A 19,666-nucleotide genomic window follows, 5' to 3' on the forward strand; every position below is an offset into this window, starting at 1 on the left:
GCCGCCGAGTCCAGCATGAATTTCAGCCAAGAGTTGCCGCCCTTCCTCTTCGGAAATACATCTTTGAAGTACTCCGGTAGCGCTTTTCTTATAAAGCTCTCCCTCGTGGACCTTGTAGGCTTAGCGCCACACAATGCAGCCTGCCTTATGTTGATCCTTGGGGAGTTCTTGCCTATTTAGGTAGGCTAAGAAGGGTTTGGTCCATGGGGCGATGACAACCATGATCAGATGGGCCGAAGGTGTTATTTCGGTGACAGAGCCTCTGATTATGTCAGTGTGTTCGGAATCTAGGGTTGTGGTCGGATCCGGACTAGTATTGCCGGTCTCCCCTTGCCACACCACGGATGGCTTGAACAACCTTTCCAGGAAGATGTTAGGTGGGACGGGGTCACGCTTAGTGCCGATGCGGGCAAGGATATCCGCCGCTAGATTGTTTTCTCGAACCACATGATGAAATTCAAGCCCCTCGAATCAAGCTGACATTTGGAGGATGGCGCTACGATAAGCCGCCATTTTCAGATCCTTGGCGTCGAAGTCTCCATTCATTCGAGATATTGCGAGGTTTGAATCCCCACGCACTTCTAGGCACTGGATGCCCATGGAGACATCCATCCAAAGACCATGCAACAGAGCCTCATATTCGGCTGCATTGTTGGAGTCTGTGTATAGTATTTGGAGTACGTATTGGACTGTATCTCCAGTGGGGGATGTCAAAACGACACCCTCTCCCAGACCAGCCAGCATTTTAGAGCCATCAAAGTGCATGATCCAATTGGAGTATGCGTCATACTCTTTAGGGAGTTCGGCTTCTGTCCATTCGATGACGAAGTCAGCAAGTACTTGCGATTTAATGGCTCGCCGTGGTTTACATGTAATGTCGAACGGGAGGAGCTCGATGGCCCACTTAGCAATCCAGCCCGTGGCATCACGGTTATTGATTATGTCGTTGAGGGGTATTTCAGAGGCCACAGTGATTGAACACTCTTGAAAGTAGTGTCGTAGTTTCCGGGATGCCATTAAGACCGCGTATGCTATCTTTTGATAATGTGGGTACCGTGACTTGCATGGTGTGAGGACAGTGGATACGTAGTATACTGGCTTCTGAAGCGGGAACTTATGTCCGTCCTCCTCTTGTTCGACGACGAGCACTGCGCTTACAACTTGGTGTGTTGCAGCTATGTATAACAACATGGGTTCTCCAATGTTTGGTGCGGCCAGGATTGGGTTACTGGCCAAGAGGGCCATTATTTCTTCCAGTCCACCCGTCGCCACATCCGTCCACTCGAAGTGTTCGTTGCATCAAAGAAGGTGATAAAGAGGTAGTGCCTTTTCTCCCAATCGGGAGATAAAGCGGCTTAAGGCAACCACGCATCCAGTTAGTTTCTGGATTTGTTTGAGGTCTGTTAGGGTAGCCAACTGTGACAAAGCTCGGATTTTAGCTGGGTTTGCTTCAATTCCTCTGTTGGAAACGATGAAGCCCAGCAGCTTTCCGGCGGAATGCCGAAAACACATTTTTCGGATTGAGCTTGATGTCATATGTTCGGAGGTTGTCGAATGTGAGCCTCAGGTCGTCTATTAAAGATTCAACGTGTCTGGTCTTGATGACCACGTCGTCCATGTATGCCTCAACTGTTTTGCCGATTTGTTTTTCCACGCATGTTTTAATCATGCATTGGTAGGTAGCACCAGCGTTTTTGAGCCCTAAAGGCATGGTGTTGAAACAGAAGGGGCCGTATGGGGGTGATAATGCCGTTGCGGCTTGATCGAACTCCGTCATCTTGATTTGACGGTATCCGGAGTACGCGTCGAGGAAGCACAATGAGTCTTGTCCTGCGGTAGCGTCGATGATTTGATAAATGCGGGGGAGGGGGAAGGGATCCTTAGGGCAAGCCTTATTGAGGTCCTCGAAATCGACATATAGGCGCCAGGATTTATCCTTCTTTGGTACCATCACCAGGTTTTCTAGCCAATCCGGGTGTTTATTTCTCTGATGAATCCGACTTCGAGTAACTTGGCTAGCTCCTCTCCCAAAGCTTGTCGTTTAGGCTCTGAAAAGCGCTGTAGTGTCTACTCGACCGGATTGTATCCCTTCAATATGTTGAGACTATGCTCGGCCAGCCTGCGTGGGATCCCCGACATATCTGAAGGGTGCCAGGCAAAGATGTCCCAATTCTCGTGTAAAAACGCCCGCAGTGAGGCGTCGATTGTGGGGTTCACCTGTGCCCCGATTGATGCTGTTTTTTAGAGTCCGTTGGGTGGACTTGGAATCTGACTATTTCATTCGCTGGTTTGAAAGAGGTGGACTTGGATCGCTTATCGAGTATCACGTCGTCCCTATCCACTGTGGAGCATAATGCAGTTAATTCTTCGGCCGCGAGGGCTTCGGATAATGCCTCAAGGTCCAGGGTGACGGTTTTATTTTCAGTGCGGAGTGATATGTCCGGATCACTGGCTAGAGTGATGATTCCATTGAGCCCGGGCATCTTGAGCTTCATGTACCCATAATGGGGTATAGCTTGGAAGCTCATGAATGCGTCCCGCCCTAAAAGGGCATGGTATCCACTACTAAAAGGGGCCACTTGGAATGTTATCTCTTCGGACCTATAATTTTCCGGCATGCCGAATACCACATCGAGTGTGATTTGTCCCACACATCGTGCCTCCCAACTAGGGATAGTTCCTCATAAGGTCGTGCTGCTTTGCTCAATGCGGCTCTTATCTATTTCCATTTTGTTGAGAGTTTCCTCGTAGATGAGGTTTAATCCGCTGCCGCCGTCCATGAGCACTTTAGTAAGCCGGAAGCCGTCCACAATTGGACTAAGGACCAAAGCGGATGGTGCTCGGACTGTTTGGAATTGAGGTTCACCACTAGCATTAAAGGTTATAGCCATGTCGTTCCAGGGATTTATTGCTGCAACGTGGCAGACTTCGGCGAGGCCGCGGAGTGCTCTCTTGCGCCTGTTATTCGAGGTGAAAGTCTTGAAGAATGTCAACATTGTATTGTTGTTTTATGCGGGATGATGCTCTGCGGTATTGTTAATGAGGAGATCCTCGCTGCTCTTGGCCACCTGCTGAAGTATCCAACATGCTCTAAGGCTGTGTGTTGGTATGGTATCTGGTGTGGTGTGAATTTTGCATGGCCTATTGAGCCATCCCTCCAATACAGTTCCACGCCCTCTAGTGGGCTTTGGTTTCTTCGTGATTGAATTGGGTGACTTGCGAGAGTGCACCCTTTTCGTTCGGACGAGGGGATTAGTGAGAGTCAGAGGATCCCAGAATGTTACCTGGGTTTTCCAGGCGCTCTCCATCACATAGTACTTCTGTACTATGGCCGTCAAGTTAGTGAAGTGTGATATGTCACGGCGACTTATGGCGTTACGGATTCCCTTGTCCGTGTAATTTTTGCAAAAGAATGAGATTGCGTCTTCCTCGCGATAGTCCTTAACCTTGCTCATTACAAGGAGGAATCTAGCCCAAAAGTGATGTACTGTCTCTTGGGATTGTTGTCTGATATGGGAAAGATCGCTTGTATCTGGGTGGGTGGGTGAATTTAAATCCGAACCCTGACCCAATCCGGGACTCAGAGGCCGAGGAGCTTCCGAACTTGGTAGTTCGGGTTCTGGGATGTTACCCAATTTTTCTGGCCCGCTGTCCGATTCTAAATTCGGAGTTTGGGGGACGTCCTCCCGCGAGCGGGTATTCGGCTCAGCGAGCTCAGGAATCCGGACATAGTTCGTTCTCATTATAGAGGAAGAGTTGCTGCATTGCTCCTCCACCACCGCTATTTGATGGGTGATCGACGGAGAGTTAATCTCTATTTGACCGGGTTTAAGCCCAATCCGATCATAGTCCATAGCGACTCCCAAAGCGGCGATGCGATCTAGGAGCTTGTTCAAGGATGATAGCTCCAGCGGATCCATCCACTCGGCGTATTCCGAGCTGACGTGGAGGCTGTTTTCGATGACCCGAAAAGTCATCGTCGGCACGACAGCCGAACGGGCGGTCATGACGAAGCTACCTAGTCGGAGGGTTTGGCCCGAGGACAGGGCTACCCCGGAGGCGATGTTGTCCTTGATAACAAGGCAAGCCATCAAACCTTTTTCCGATGTCTTAGTGGAACTCTCAATGAAAGCACCAATGTCGGTGTCAAAACCGGCGGATCTCGGGTAGGGGGTCCCGAACTGTGCGTCTAAGGCTAATGGTAACAGGAGGCGGGGGACACGATATTTACCTAGGTTCGGGCCCTCTCTATGGAGGTAATACCTTACTTCCTGCTTGATTGATCTTGATGATATGAGTATTACAAGAGTTGATCTACCACGAGATCATAAAGGCCAAACCGTAGAAGCTAGCATATGATTATGATTGTTGTTGTCCTACGGACTAAACCCTCCGGTTTATATAGACACTGGAGGGGGCTAGGGTTACATCAGGTCGATTATAGAGAAGGTAATCTACATATCCGAATCGCCAAGCTTGCCTTCCACGCAAAGGAGAGTCCCACTCAGACACGGGACGAAGTCTTCTATCTTGCATCTTCATAGTTCAACAGTCCGGCATAAGCATATAGTCCGGCTGTCCGAGGACCCCTCAATCTAGGACTCCCTCACCCATCAATTTATGTCAATGCGAGGAGTAGGGATTTCCATGCAACGGATGCACTAGAGCTATAAATGTATGAAAGCTCAACAAAAGAAACTAAGTGGGTGTGCATCCAACTTTCTTGCTCACGAAGACCTAGGGCATTTTGAGGAAGCCCATCATTGGAATATACAAGCCAAGTTCTATAAGGAAAAATTCCCACTAGTATATGAAAGTGACAACATAGGAGACTCTCTATCATGAGGATCATGGTGTTACTTTGAAGCACAAGTGTGGAAAAAGGATAGTAACATTGTCCCTTCTCTCTTTTTCTCTCATTGTTTTATTTGGTGGGCTTCTTTGGCCTCTTTTTTTCTTTGGACTTCTTTGGCCTCTTTTATTTTTCATAAAATCTGGAATCTCATCCCGACTTGTGGGCGAATCATAGTCTCCACCATCCTTTCCTCACTTGGGACAATGCTCTAATATGGAAATCATCACACTTTTATTTATTTACAACTCAATACTTAGGACAAAATATGACTCTATGTGAATGCCTCCGGCGGTGTACCGGGATATGCAATGAATCAAGAGTGACATGTATGAAAGAATTATAAAGGTGGCTTTGCCACAAATACAATGTCAACTACATGATCATGCAAAAGCAATATGACAATGATGGAGCGTGTCATGATAAACGGAATGGTCCAAAGTTGCATGGCAATATATCTCGGAATGGCTATGGAAATGCCATAATAGGTAGGTATGGTGGCTGTTTTGAGGAAGATATAAGGAGGTTTATGTGTGATAGAGCATATCGTATCACGGGGTTTGGATGCACCGGCGAAGTTTGCACCAACTCTCAAGGTGAGAAAGGGTAATGCACGGTACCGTAGAGGCTAGCAAATTGTGGAAGGGTAAGAGTGTGTATAATCCATGGACTCACATTAGTCATAAAGAACTCATATAATTATTGCAAAATTTTATTATCCCTTGAAGCAAAGTACTACTACGCATGCTCCTAGGGGAAGGGTTGGTAGGAGTTAACCATCACGCGATCCCGACCTCCACTCATAAGGAAGGCAATCAAACAACACCCCATGCTTCAAATTTGTCACACAACGTTCACCATACATGCATGCTACGGGACTTGACCACTTTAACACAAGTATTTCTCAATTTCATAATTACCCAACTAGCATGACTCTAAAATTACCACATTTATATCTCAAAACAATTATCAAATATCAAATTGATCATAGTGTTTAATGCACTCTATATGATAGTTTTTATTATACCCAACTTGGATGCCCATCATATTAGGACTAATTTTATAACAAAATCAAATACCATGCTGTTATAAAATACTCTCAAAATAATATAAGTGAAGCATGAGAGATCAATAATTTCTACAAAATAAAACCACCGCCGTGCTCTAAAAAGATATAAGTGAAGCTCTAGAGCAAAATTATCTAGCTCAAAAGATATAAGTGAAGCACATAGAGTATTGTAATAAATTCCGATGCATGTGTGTCTCTCCAAAAGGTGTGTACAGAAAGGATGATTGTGGTAAACTAAAAATCAAAGACTCAAATCATACAAGACGCTCCAAGCAAAACACATATCATGTGGTGAATAAAAATATAGCCTCAAGTAAAGTTACCGATAGACGAAGATGAAAGAGGGGATGCCTTCCGGGGCATCCCCAAGCTTAGGATTTTGGTTTTACTTGAATTTTACCTTGGGGTGCCTTGGGCATCCCCAATCTTAGGCTCTTGCCACTCCTTATTCCATAATCCATCGAATCTTTACCCAAAACTTGAAAACTTCACAACACAAAACTCAACAGAAAATCTCATGAGCTCCGTTAGTGCAAGAAAATAAACCACCAGTTTAAGGTACTGTAATGAAATCATTCTTTATTTATATTGGTGTTAAACCTACTGTATTCTAACTTCTCTATGGTTCATACCCCTCGATACTAGCCATAGATTCATCAAAATAAGCAAACAACACACGAAAAACAGAATCTGTCAAAAACAGAACAATCTATAGCAATCTGTAACTTCCGAATACTTCTGGAACCCTAAAACTTATACGAAAATAGGAAGTCCTAGGAAATTTGTCTATTAATCTACTTCAAAAATAATCAATTGAAAACCACGTTTCTGTGATTTATTAAAATTATTCTCGCGCGCGCAAAAGTTTCTGTTTTTCAGCAAGGTCAAATTAACTATCACCCAAGATGATCCTATAGGTTCTACTTGGCACAAACACTAATTAAAACATAAAACCACATCAAAACAGGAAAAAAATCAAGGAACAAAAATAAAATTGGGTTACCTCCCAACAAGCGTTATCGTTTAACGCCCCTAGCTAGGTATAAAAGCGAGCATAGATCTAAGTATTACCATCTTTGGTATATGTCTTTTTAATGGAGTTATCCTCGGATCTGGGAGGTTCCTTGTGTTTTCCTTCATGCTCAGAGATCTTTAGATCTAGAGCATCCAACCGCTTATTGCAAAGTGTAATCAAAGTATTCATGTGGTTGAGATTCCCACAAACATTTTTAAGAGGTTCAAGAGATTTTTGCAATTCGCATAATTTCTCTAAGATTTGGGTTCCTTCTTGAGTAAGGGGTGGCCCCTTTTGTAGGAGAAGTACTCTTACTATCCCCTCTATAATTCATAAGAAAAACTAGGATCAATTTCAATAAAATTCCCTTTGGCAGCAAAATCAAGGAGTTGTCTATTGGATATGGTTAGCCCAACATAAAAATTGCGAAGTAAAATCTTGAAATCTCCTATAATGAAACTACGATAGGATTCTAACTTCCTATACCAAGCATCCTTTAAGTTTTCTCCTTGTCTTTGTTTGAAGTGGAGGACTTCAAAATCGGGAAACGAAAGAAGGAGGAAAGAGCTAGCCATGACGACGAACGACGACACAAGAAGCAAGCGAAAAAGAGGCGATCGGGAAAAAGAGGGCGAATAAAAGAGCACGGGTGAAGTGGGGGAGAGGAAAACGAGAGGAAAATGGCAAATAATGTAATGCGAGGGATAAGAGTTTGTGATGGGTACTAGGTATGTATCGACTTGTGCGTAGACTCCCCGGCAACGGCGCCAGAAATCCTTCTTGCTACCTCTTGAGCATGCATTGGTTTTCCCTTGAAGAGGAAAGGGTGATGCAGCAAAGTAGCGTAAGTATTTCCCTCAGTTTTTGAGAACCAAGGTACCAATCTAGTAGGAGGCTACAAGCAAGTCCTTCGTACCTACACAAACAAATAAGAACCTTGCAACCAACGCGATAAAGGGGTTGTCAATCCCTTCATGACCACTTGCAAAAGTGAGATCTGATAGAGATAATAAATATTTTTGGTATTTTTATGATATAGATTGGAAAGTAAAGATTGCAAAATAAAGTAGATCGGAAACTTATATGATGGAAAATAGACCCGGGGTCCATAGGTTTCACTAGTGGCTTCTCTCAAGATAGTATAAGTATTAGGGTGGATGAACAAATTACTGTCGAGCAATTGATAGAAAAGTGCATAATTATCAGAATATCTAGGCATGATCATGTATATAGGCATCACGTCCGCGACAAGTAGACCGAAACGATTCTGCATCTACTACTATTACTCCACACATCGACCGCTATCCAGCATGCATCTAGAGTATTAAGTTCATAAGAACAGAGTAACACATTAGGCAAGATGACATGATATAGAGGGATAAACTCAAGCAATATGATATAAACCCCATCTTTTTATCTTTGATGGCAACAATACAATACATGCCTTGCTGCCCATGCTGTCATTGGGAAAGGACACCGCAAGATTGAACCCAAAGCTAAGCACTTCTCCCATTGCAAGAAAGATCAATCTAGTAGGCCAAACCAAACTGATAATTCGAAGAGACTTGCAAAGATAACCAGTCATACATAAAAGAATTCAGAGGAGGTTCAAATATTGTTCATAGATAATCTTGATCATAAACCCACAATTCATCGGATCTCGAAAAACACACCGCAAAAATAATTACATCAAATAGATCTCTAAGAAGATCGAGGAGAACTTTGTATTGACAATCAAAGAGAGAGAAGAAGCCATCTAGCTAATAACTATGGACCCAAAGGTCTATGGTAAACTACTCACACTTCATCGGAGAGGCTATGGCGTTGATGTAGAAGCTCTCCATGATCGATTCCCCCTCCGGCGGAGCGCCGGAAAAGGCCCCAAGATGGGATCTCACGGGTACAGAAGGTTGCGGCGGTGGAAATAGGGTTTCGTGGTGCCCCTGGATGTTTTCAGGGTATATGAGTACATATAGGCAAAAGAAGTCGGTCAAGGGAGCCACGAGGGGCCCACGAGGGTGGGGGGTGCGCCTACCCCCTCTGGGTGCGCCCACCTGCCTCGTGGCCGCCTCGTTTCTTTCTTGACGTCCACTCCAAGTCTCCTGGATTGCGTTTGTTCCAAAAATAACTCTCCCGAAGGTTTCATTCCGTTTGGACTCCGTTTGATATTCCTTTTCAGCGAAACACTGAAATAGGCAAAAAATAACAATTTGGGCTGGGCCTCCGGTTAATAGGCCATTCCCAAAAATAATATAAAAGTGCTTAGTAAAGCCCATTAAACATCCAAAACAGGTAATATAATAGCCTGGAACAATAAAAAATTATAGATACGTTGGAGACGTATCAACTCGCCATGAGCATCAATGCTCATTGGACCGCATACATCAGTATGTATTATTTCCAATAAGTCATTGGCTCGTTCCATTGTTTCGGAGAATGGAGTTTTAGTTATCTTGCCCATAAGGCATGGTTTGCAAGTATCAAATGAATCATAATCAAGTGATTCCAAAAGTCCATCTTTATGGAGTTTCTTCATCCGCTTTACACTAATATGACCCAAACGACAATGCCACAAATAAGTTGCACTATCATTATCAAATTTGCATCTTTTGGCATCAATATTATGAATATGTGTATCATCACGATCAAGATTCAATAGAAATAGACCACTCTTCAAGGGTGCATGACCACAAAAGATATTACTTATATAAATAGAATAACCATTATTCTCTGATTTAAATGAATAACCGTCTCGCACTAAATAAGATCCAGATATAATGTTCATGCTCAACGCCACCAACAAATAACAATTATTCTGGTCTAAAACTAATCCCAAAGGTAGATGTAGAGGTACAGTTCCGACGGCGATCACACCGACCTTGGAACCATTTCCGACGCGCATCGTCACTTCGTCCTTAGGCAATCTTCATTTAATCCAAGTCCCTGCTTTGAGTTACAAATATGAGCAACCAAACCAGTATAAAATACCCAGGCACTACTACGAGAATTAGTAAGGTACAGATCAATAACATGTATATCAAATATACCTTTGCTCACTTTGCCATCCTTCTTATCCGCCAAATACTTGGGGCAGTTCCGCTTCTAGTGACCAGTCCCTTTGTTGTAGAACCTCTCAGTTTCTGGCTTGGGTCCATTTTTAGGTTACTTCCCGGGAGTGACAACTTGCTTGTCATTCTTCTTGAAGTTCCCCTTCTTTTTACCCTTGCCCTTTTTCTTGAAACTAGTGGTCTTGTTAGCCATCAACACTTGATGCTCCTTCTTGATTTCTACCTCCGCGGCCTTTAGCATCGCAAAGAGCCTGGGAATATTCTTTTCCATCCCTTGCATATTGTAGTTCATCACGAAGCCTTTGTAGCTTGGTGGAAGTGATTGAATAACCCTGTCAATGACACAATCATCTAGAAGATTAACTCCCAGCTGAGTCAAGTGATTATGGTACCCAAACATTCTGAGTATGTGCTCACTAACAGAACTGTTCTCCTCCATCTTGCAGCTATAGAACTTTTTGGAGACTTTATATCTCTGAACTCGGGCATTTTCTTGAAATACTAACTTCAACTCCTGGAACATCTCATATGGCCCATGACGTTCAAAACGTCTTTGAAGTCCCAATTCTAAGCCGTAAAGCATGGCACACTGAACTAACGAGTAGTTATCAGATCGAGCTTGCAAGGCGTTCACAATGTCAGCTTCTGCTCCTACAGCAGGCCTTGCACCTAGCGGTGCATCAAGGACATAATTCTTCTGTGCATCAATGAGGATAATCCTCAAGTTACGGACCAAGTCCGTGTAGTTGCTACCATCATCTTTCAACTTAGCTTTCTCTAGGAACACATTAAAATTCAAAGGAACGGTAGCACGAGCCATTGATCTACAACATAAATATGCAAAAAACTATCAGGACTAAGTTCATGACAAATTAAGTTCAATTAATCATATTACTTAAGAACTCCCACTTAGATAGACATCCCTCTAGTCATCTAAATGATATGTGATCCAAATCAACTAAACCATGTCCAATCATCACGTGAGATGGAGTAGTCTTCAATCGTGAACTTCACTATGTTGATCATATCTACTATATGATTCACGTTCGACCTTTCGGTATCCAGTGTTCCGAGGCCATATCTGTATATCCTAGGCTCGTCAAGTTTAGCCCAAGTATTCTATGTGTGCAAAACTGACTCGCACCTGTTGAGGGATTCCTCGATTAAGGGGTCCTCGGACAGCCGGACTATATGCATATGCCGGACTGTTGGGCTATGAAGATACAAGATAGAAGACTTCGTCCCATGTCCAGATGGGACTCTCCTTTGCGTTGAAAGCAAGCTTGGCGATTCGGATATGAAGATTCCTTCCTCTGTAACCGACTCTATGTAACCCTAGCCCCTCTGGTGTCTATATAAACTGGAGAGGGTTTAGTCTGTAGGACAAGAACAATCATAATCATAGGCTAGCTTCTAGGGTTTAGCCTCTATGATCTCGTGGTAGATCAACTCTTGTAATACTCATATCATCAAGATCAATGAAGCAGGAAGTAGGGTATTACCTCCATCGAGAGGGCCCGAACCTGGGTAAACATTGTGTCCCCCACCTCCTGTTACCATTAGCCTTAGACACACAGTTCAGGACCCCCTACCCGAGAACCGCCGGTTTTGACACCGACATTGGTGCTTTCATTGAGAGTTCCACTGCGTCGTCATCATAAGGCTTGATGGCTCTTTCAATCATCTACAACAACGCAGTCCAGGGTGAGATTTTTCTCCTCGGACAGATTTTCGTATTCGGCGGCTTCGCACTGCGGGCCAACTCACTTGGCCATCTGGAGCAGATCGACAGCTATGCCCCTAGCCATCAAGTAAGGTTTGGAGGCTTGAACTACACCACCGACATGCGCGAAGACTTGATCTTCGACGGATTCGGGCCCATGACAGCCACACCCTGCCGCCATTATGAACATGACCTAAATCTGTCATCGGACTGTGGTCAGGAGATAGCACCTGTAATCGCCCTGGCCCTAGATCCAGAGCAGAGCGCGACATCCGAGGACGGGAAGCTCAACCTCGCCACGAAAGCCATAGACTCAGCGGCGCTAGAGCCGAACACATATCTGACCTCCAATGAGGCCTGTGTCATCGGAACCTCGGACTCGTCTCCGGCCATAGGCTCCGAACCGCGTGTATCCGCACCCATCGAATTTGACCGGGCACCGATCTTAGAGTTCAACTCCGTGTACATCTTCTAACACTCACCCTTAGGCGATGTGTTAAACTCGTTGAAATCCCTCTCCTTGGCAGGAGATTCTTGGCCGAACTATATCCGGCTCGAGTGGGAAGCGGACAACGAAGAACTTCATCACCCACCCACCACCCACTTGATAGCCACTGTCGACGACTTGACCGACATGCTTGATTTCGACTCCGAAGACATCAAAGGTATGGACGATGATGCCGGAGAAGAACAGGAACCACCACCCACAGGGCGCTGGACAACCACCTCCTCATACAACATATACATGGTGGATACACCCAAAGAAGACAATGGCGATGAAAAAAGAATCCAGTTGAGGATAAACCTCCTGAGAAGCAGCCAAAGCGCCGACGTCAGCGACGCCGCTCTAAACCATACCATGGTAAAAATAGCGATACCGGCACAAGAGAAAATAGCACTCCAGACGATGCCGAAGACAACGAAGACCCCGCCAAGCCAAGTTTCGAACAGGCTAAACAGGAAGACGGCCGAGCCAACCCTAATGAACAGGTCTTGAACGACGACTCAGAGGACAACAATTACATGCCTCTCTCCAAGGACGAGGTGAGCCTCGGCGACGAAGAATTTATCATGCCAGAGGATCCCGTCGAGCAGGAGCGTTTTAAGCGCCGGCTAATAGCCACTGCAAAGAGCCTGAAGAAGAAGCAGCAGCAGCTTCAAGCTGACCAAGATTTGCTCACTGATAGATGGACTGAGGTCCTGGCAGCCGAGGAATATGGACTCGAACGCCAACCAAAAGTTACCCAAAGCGTAAATTACTACCTCAATTCAATGACGAGGCGCTGGAGCGCGTACTACCAGCGCATAATGCGGCTGACTGACCACCGCATGGCCGAGATAAAGCGGCAACTCAGCCCGAACACCAGCCGGCACCACGTCGCCGAACAAATAGAAACACAACAGCTTGGGGATACACACATGACTTGCGGCATGACTTGGAAAACAGAGCAGGACAAACCAGATCGATCTATGGATCGCGGGGGTACGCCCCAATGTGCAACGAAGGCCACCCAACCGGATATTACAAATACAAACCTGGCCGGGCCGAATACCGCAGACCAGCTTCATCCAAGCTGCGTCGCGACGTAGCCCGACATAGAGACGCCGCACACCCCCTATGCTTCACCGATGAAGTAATGGAACATGAATTCCCAGAAGGGTTCAAACTCATAAACATTGAATCATATGATGGGACAACAGATCCCGAGGTATGGATCGAGGACTTCCTTCTCCATATTCATATGGCCCGCGGCGATGATCTCCACGCCATCAAGCATCTCCTGCTAAAACTCAAAGGACCATCTCGGCACTGGTTGAATAGTCTGCCCAAAAACTCTATTGGTAGTTGGGAGAACCTGGAAGATGCATTTCTTGACAACTTCCAAGGTACTTATGTCCGACCTCCGGATGCCGATGACTTAAGTCACATAATCCAACAGCCCGAAGAGTCAGCTAGGAAATTCTAGACTCGGTTCTTAACTAAAAAGAACTAGATCATCGACTGTCCAGACGCCGAAGCCCTAGCGGCCTTTAAGCATAACATCCATGACGAGGGGCTTGCCCGACACCTTGGCCAAGAGAAGCCGAAGCCCGTGGCAGCCCTTACGACGGTTATGACCCGCTTTTGTGCGGGCGAAGATAGCTGGCTAGCTCGTAGCAACAACACCTCAAGAAAACCTGGCACTTCTGAAGCCAGAGATAGCAACGACAATCCCTGACGCAGTAGACACAAGCGTCGAAACAATGGCGATAACATCGAAGACACGGCTATCAATGCCAGATTCAGTGGCTCCAAGTCCGGTCAGCGGAAAAAGCCATTTAAGGGAACAATCTGGGCCCCAGTCTGGACCGCATACTTGACCATCCATGTCAAATACACGACACCCCCGATAAGCCAGCCAATCATACCAACAGAGAATGTTGGGTCTTCAAATAGGCCGGCAAGTCAAACGCCGAAAGCAAAGAGAAGGGGTCGCAAAGTGATGACGATGATGAGGATTCCCGACAACCGAAGACAGGAGGACAAAAGAAGTTTCCTCCACAAGTCAAAACAGTGAATAAGATATACGCCACCCATATCCCCAAGAGGGAGCGGAGGCACGCACTTAGGGACGTCTACGGGATGGAGCCAGCCGCCCCAAAGTACAACCCATGGTCATCCTGTCCGATCACCTTTGATCGCAGGGACCATCCGACCAGTATCTGTCATGGAGGTTCAGCCGCACTAGTGCTCGACCCAATCATTGATGGATTCCACCTTACACGAGTCCTTATGGACGGTGGAAGCAGCCTGAACCTGCTCTATCAGGATACAGTTCGAAAGATGGGTATCGATCCTTCAAGGTTCAGGCCCACAAAAACCACCTTTAAAGGTGTCATACCAGATGTAGAGGCCTGTTGTATGGGCTCAATCACACTGCAAGTGGTCTTCGGATCCCCGGATAACTTTCAAAGCAAAGAGGTAATCTTCGATCCCGTCCCCTTTTGCAGCGGCTATCACGCACTGCTCGGACAAACCGCATTCGCCAGATTCAATGTGGTGCCACACTATGCTTTTCTTAAGCTCAAGATGCCCGGTCCATGTGGTATCATAACAGTCAACAGAAACACGGAACGCTCCCTCTGTACTGAGGAGCACACTACTACCCTCACTGCAGAAGCACAGAGCGGCCTCTTTAGGTCGAACCTCAATTCGGCGGCCAAGCTCCCGGATACTGTCAAACGAGTCTAAACTACACAGGAGCAGGACAGTCTAGTCTGTCAAGAGTTCGACTAGCAATCTGGCCTCCATCGCAACCCCAACCAAACAACGGCTTTTGTACCGCGCGGACACCATTACTCACTCAAAATACCATGGGGATAGACGGATGCACAACTAGGTTGTGTTCCACAATGCAGCTCAACCGCCCCTGGACACACATCATTTTATATTTTCTTTTTTTCTTTTATTTTCATGTCACTTTTTGTCTAGGCCGTTACGGGCGGCCTGATGGCCGGACTTATCAAAGGACGGATATACCAAAGAGGGAAGTAGCTCGTACGGGCAAGGGAATCTCTGGATATTCTTTTCGAGGATCGTTCAATCTGTCTCTGGATCGACACATAGCTCCCCCGTGGTCACAGTAGGTTCCGAAGTCATATTGTTTATCGCACTACTTGTCCTTATACGCTTCGACGTACTATTGAATTAGAATGAAAACAATCTGCAGTCCTATCTACATGACATTCACTTGTTGTTTAATTTTTTGATATTTTTGTCAAGTAGAAGCCGTACACTCTGGTACGCCCTCATTCGCCAGGGGCTTCATTGTACCCCATAACACGGCAAGAAAGTCCGAACACCTTCATGGTTGTTCGGCACCCCGAACTTATAGCATTATATGCATCGGCTCCGAATCATGTCTTGGGTCAATAGTTGGGTTGCCCGGCTCCTGTGCTTGCTACCCTACATTCCGCTATATCGGCTAGGGTAGTAAAGGGAGAACTACTATGATTGTGTCCCGGTTCTTTCGGACGAGCACCTCAGTAGAGAAAGCCGAAAACTGACTGTGATGATGCGGCGAGAGCTGGTCAGCTGTTCCAGAGGTCACAAAATCTTTAGCGATTTCTTCCGCATTATGCGATAACTAATGCATTGTGCAACGGATCGGTTTTTTATAATACCCCAAGTTTGGCCTTTCGAACACTAGGGGCTGCGCCTACCTTTCTTTTGTCAAACTCCTATGGCTAAGTGAGGGTGATAAAGCCTTATAGTCTGATTGCTTGGTTCGTTGCGCTAAACACCTCCTTTAAGGACCAAAATCTGGAGTAAAGAGTGTTTAGATTTATCCCAAACACCCCCGTACTTCCTACCTAGGGGCAGAAGCCGACGACTGGCCAACTCTCAGAATTAATTTAAAAACGGCCGCACAGGAGGTAAAAGTTCAAATAACAAGCATTATTTTACATAAATACCTTGTTTCATATTACAGCACAGGATAACATGCATATATTCATGGGAATATAATATCCTTCGCACATTGCTCCGCCACAAGGCGAGATCCCTCTAGGACACTGTCATAATACAACTCGGGCTTGCAGTGCTCTTTCCCTTCGGGCGGTCCCTCGGTCATCAGCTTCACGACATCCATCTTCTCCCAGTGCACCTTAACGCGGGCAAAGGCCATTCGTGCACCTTTGATGCAGACCGACCGCTTGATGGCGTCAAGCCGAGGGCAGGCACTAACCAGCCGCTTGACGAGTCCGAAGTAGCTGATGAGAATCGCTTCGGCAGGCCATAGCAGGATAATCAAATCCTTCAGGGTTAGTTCTGCCGCCCTATGCAGCTCGACCAGCTGCTTCAGCTAATCAGTAAAGGGTACTGGATATTCTGGCGCAAGATATTGCGACCAGAACAACTTCTCCGTTCTTTGACTCGGTAGAATTGTGCGGCGTCAGACACGCTGCATGGCAGATCCGCATACACCCCTGGAGGACTCCGAATCCGGGTCAGTAAACGAAAATTTTCCTTCACATATTTTCTCTGCATAATAAAGTCCGTACCCACCGCGATCTTTCTGGCCTCTTGGATTTCCTGGAAGGCACCTTGGGCTTCAGCCCGGGTATCGTGTGCGGATTGATGAGCCTTGGTGAGTTTGGACTCTTTATCCGCTATACTCTGCTCCAAGGTCTCGCACTTGTTTATGGCTTCTTGGAGCTCTTGTTGAACTTCAATGACCCAGGCCTCGTGGTTTTCACGAGAGGCCTGCTCCTTGGAAGGCCTCTTCTCGGCCTCGGCTACCGCCTTCTTAAGAGCCTCGACTTCGGTCGCCGCTCCTAATACATATCATGGCATTTTTTTAGATAAAATAAATTATTCCTTTGTATTTGAATACAAAAAAATTATCCCAGACCTTGGTTATCTTCCAATTGCTTTTTTACTTGGCTGAGCTCCTTTTCGGCCCACTCCAGACTCTGCTTCAGTCCGGAGACCTCCGCAGTATGAGAGGTTGTAGTCAATAACGACGCCTGCTCATTCACATAGGTATTTCCTAGTTAGTCTCCTACGAAGTATATTTGATCCTCTGTCCGGCTTTCTTTTCGAACACCGAACAGTGTATCAGTGGCTACTATCTATATTGTGACATTCTTTTAACTTCATTACTTACCTCAAAGCCTTTTAGAAGGCTGGTGCAGGCTTCGGTCAGCCCACTTTTGGCGGGCTGGATATTCTCAATCACCGCACCCATAAGGGTACGGTGCTCTTCAACGATGGAACCACTTTGGAGCGCCACCAATAAAGTATCTGGCACCTCTGGGTGGACCGAGGTCGCTGGTGGAATAGGCGCACCACCTTCTGTTGAAGGAGGTTGCTGGCCTGATTCCGGAGCCGTATTGGTCCCTGGAATTGTCTCTAGTTGGGGGCCGAATTCAGGACGGCCCCCGCCGTCAGCATCCATGGGGGCCTGCTCCCCCATGTGTCCATCTAACGAGGTTTGACCCTCCGGCACCGCCTCGATGGTCTCCTGAGCTCCGGCCTGGCCTGGGCCCCTTTGGGACAACACCTTGGTGTTGTCCATGCCTTTGGGGGAGGAGGCCGTCAGGAGGGTCTCGCTATCCATCGCATCCAGGTCCAGTGAATCTTCTGATGAAGATCGCTCAATGTCGGACCCAGCCGGACTAAAGAATGCGTAACTCAATACATTAATGCTATGCAAAAGTGAGACCGAATATATGAATGTGTACGGGTTTCTTTGTACTCACAATTTGGCCAGGGGCTTGACCCTGGGTTCCCACTCCGGGCTGCTGTCGGTGGCCGGGGTGGATTCGTTTGGAAGGGAAGCTTTCCCCTTCTTAGACGTTTTGGCCTCCAAACGTGTGGAGTCCGTCCTCTTCTTTCTCCCCCTCACAGGGGGGAAATGGCTTTCCTCTTCTTCCTCCTCCTCTCCCTCGTCTTCTTCGGCAGAGGAGTGGGCCTCGGTGTCTTCGGACACCACGTCCGAAGTACCCTTACGGCGGGGCGCGCCCTGGTCTCCTTGGCCTCCTTCTTGGCCTTCTTCTTCAGCGCCTTATAAGGCGCCGGGACTAGCATCTTCATCAGAAGTGGGCCGGCTTGTTCTTCAGGCAGCGGGACCGGACAGTAGATCCGCTCTGCCTTCTTCATCCAGCCCTGGGAGTATTGTTAGGGAAATATTAGGTGTTTTCCCCAAAGTATACGAATAAATTATACACCTTGAAAACATATAAAGACTTACCGAACTTGCGGGGCGGGAGAATTTGTGCCCGCGGTCCTCGGAGGTGTCCGGCCACGACTTGGCAGGTTTGAATAGCACCTTCCAGATGTCTTCGTGCGTCGTGCCGAAGAACTCCAGCAAGGTTTGGTGCTTGGCCGGATCAAACTCCCATAGATTGCAAGTCTTGCGTTGACATGGAAGGATCCGGCGAACTAGCATCACCTGGACCACATCAACAAGTTTGCTATTCTTTTCCTCCATGCTCTTGGTACGCGCTTGGAGCGTCGTTAGCTCATCTGACGAAGACCAGTCTAGGCCCTTTTCAGGCCAGGACGTGAGCCGCAATGGGGCTTCAGATCGGAATTCGGGGGCTGCGGCCTATTTGGTGCTGTGTGGCTCGGTTAGATAGAACCATTGTTGTTGCCAACCTTTGACGGACTCGCTGAATGTACCTGATGGCCATTTGACGTTGGACATCTTGCTCATCATGGCGCCTCCGCACTCGGCGTGTTCGCCGCCTACCACCTTTGGCTTCACATTGAAGATCTTTAGCTACAGTCCAAAGTGTGGAGGGATGCGGAGGAAGACCTCGCACACGATGATGAATGCCGAGATGTTGAGGAAGGAATTGGGGGATAGGTCATGGAAATCAATCCCGTAGTAATACATAAGGCCGCGAAAGAATGGGTGGAGGGGAAACCCCAGCCCGCGGACGAAGTGAGGGAGGAATACAACCCTCTCATGGAGTTCCAGAGTAAGGACGATCTATCCTGCCATCGGGAGACGGTGCGCGACCTTCCTGGCCAAGTATCCGGCCTCCCAGAGTTTTTTGATATCCTTCTCCTTGACGGAGGAGGCGATCCACTTGCCTTGCGCTCCGGATCCGGACATGGTTGGAGTGCTTTTTGGGGCGGATGTGGTGGGTGCTTGGGCGCTGGAGCTCGAGAATGAATGAGCATAGGAAGAAGAAGGCGTGGGTGAAAGAAGAAATCCTTATCCCTTTATAAAGACAGTAAAAATCACGCGCCTCCCCACTTGCCCTAAAGCTCGCTTATTTCCCAAGCGTCATGCGGATGGCACGGTTGGGTTACCCGTACCCGCATTGATGAGAATCCCGTGATAAGGGGACACGATCTCTGCTTTGACAAGACATGCCAATGAAACCGCACCTCAAAATAGGGAGGGGCAGGATAAAAACGGTTCGGATAAAGGCCGGGCCGTGGCGT

The sequence above is a fragment of the Triticum aestivum genome, chromosome 2B, assembly GCF_018294505.1.
Source record: "Triticum aestivum cultivar Chinese Spring chromosome 2B, IWGSC CS RefSeq v2.1, whole genome shotgun sequence".
Taxonomy (NCBI): Eukaryota; Viridiplantae; Streptophyta; class Magnoliopsida; order Poales; family Poaceae; genus Triticum; species Triticum aestivum.